The sequence below is a fragment of the Cyprinodon variegatus genome, unplaced genomic scaffold (genome assembly GCF_000732505.1).
Source record: "Cyprinodon variegatus isolate N-32 unplaced genomic scaffold, C_variegatus-1.0 Scaffold1082, whole genome shotgun sequence".
Taxonomy (NCBI): domain Eukaryota; kingdom Metazoa; phylum Chordata; class Actinopteri; order Cyprinodontiformes; family Cyprinodontidae; genus Cyprinodon; species Cyprinodon variegatus.
The window spans coordinates 1-2,240 of NW_015151535.1; positions in this window are offsets into that span (position 1 = coordinate 1).

Genomic DNA, 2,240 nt, shown 5'->3' on the forward strand with positions numbered 1-2,240 from the left:
CAAATCATTGCAGCTTGGTGGCGGTGGCGTTAGCATAGTAGTATGGACAACGAGATGACTGAAAATGAACACAATGGAGATCTAGTCCTATTGGCAGACATCCATTTAAAATGTAGGCAACGGCATGTAAAAAGTGGTTTCTACTTTTACTTTTATTAGTACTTCCACTTTTACCAGAGTATTTTTTAACACAAGTATCTGTACTTTTACTCAAGTACGGAAAGTGAGTACTTTTGCCATGTCTGCTCCTGAATGTCGCTCTTCTGTGTTGGGCCATGCGTCTGTGAAGAGGTTGTTTGGTTTCTCAAATAGAAAGATCAGAGCATTCCTCACTGTATTGAACTGCAAACACCATTTCGCTCCACTCATGTTTGGTCAGGGGTTGGGGTTGCAATCATAGCGGGAAGGGATCAACTCAATTGTAGGTTTTTAAAAGCTGAAATCTGAGTCCACCCGCTCTGCTTAAGGTTTTCTTTTTTTTTCTTGATATAGATGGCTTCCTTCATGCGCCTCTCAAACCAACTATTTTCTTTGTCCAAAAATGTGAACATTCTGTCCTATAGTCCATAAGGTGTAGATGTACAGCAGATTCTTGTCTCCTGAATGTGGCTCTTCTGTGTTGGGCCATGCGTCTGTGGAGAGGTTGTTTGGTTTCTCCAATATAAAGATCAGAGCATTCCTCACTGTATTGAACTGCAAACACCATTTCGCTCCGCTCATGTTTGGTCTGGGTTTTTGTAGGTTGTCCTCGTTGGCATCCTCTCTGGTGAAATTGATGTTGTGTTCAACCGAGTTGATGTGTGTTAAAAGACACACGATCCATCAAGTTATACTGGAATTATTACATTATTGCCTATTTCATTTAAACACACCTTGCATAAATATATTCGATAATCGATTGTTTCATATATCGGCATACATACACCCTATATTTTAGTAGATCAGTTAATCTCATCCTTGACATCAATATGATGAGCTCTAAGGTCCTGGAATCAAAATTAAATAAAGATTTTTTACCACAACATAATCAGTGAGGGTTACCTGGTGGTAGCCACACCTGTACCCAGCCTAAAAAAAAATCACAGGCCAGACAGCAGTGCTTACTTTGCATTTGAATTTTAATGAAGGGAACCAATTTCTGAAGTTAGTTTCCAGCATGTTGTATCTGTACACTTAGATGTTGCTTTCTCAGGATACAGGTTCTTAACATTATACACATTTGGACACCATTTGTTCTTTGTTTCAATTCTAACCTTGTCTCAAAATTCTGTCCTAAGAAAATATGATTAAGATGTAATAAATAAATCAATTCATATGAATTTTTTTAATTTCAGAATAGGTATCTTGTCTTTCCTAGTGTGTATGAATTTCCCATAGGATATCAGAATTGCAAAAAGGTCCATTTTAGCTCTTTAGAAGAAGTGCTTTTTCCCTCATTTTCAGTTTAAGATTAATATAAACCAGTTAGAGCTTCATGATGCACTCAACTGTCATATCTTTAAGTATTTCTATAACAAAAAGCCTAAAAACATTTCTCTGCACTGTATATGTACTGTATGTCTGATGCATAAAGTAAATGTAACAAAAAGTTATGAAACTGTTAATAATATAGGATTTTATATTTTTAGACTTTTTACACAAAGCATTGTACTTCTGACATTCAGAAATGCGAACAAAGTCTTACATCTGAGAAACTCAAATAAAAGATAGACAAAACAAAGATTCAGATACTGCAATATTTCGTGGAGTACATAAAAATAACAACTAACACAGTATGCAGAAAAACTATAAAGAAAAACCAGGTGTATTATTTTAGGCCTGGCTGTGATTAACTAATTTCTGTTCTAGAGCTATATGCTTCTATATGTACAGATTTTTTTCACGACACAAGGATGCTAAAAATCTGCCACCTCTTCCTCCACCTGTCCTCCTTCAGCTCTTGGTGAATCCAGCCCCATGTTCCTCTCTGGAACCATCTGCTGCTCCCTGGTGGTCTGCAGGAAGATGGCAGACAATACAGCTGAGTTAGAGCATCATCCCACGCTGAGGGCTTAAACTCAGTCAAAAATAAATGCTAGCACTACCTTAGAGACACAGCAAACCAGAGAGATGAGGAACAGCAGTGTCAGCAGCCGGATCACCAGTTTGACGATAAAAACTGTTGGATCTAACAAGACATATTGTGTCAGCAGGTCACTTCATGTAAAAACTTAAACAAACACAGCTGAGTTCAGCTTTCC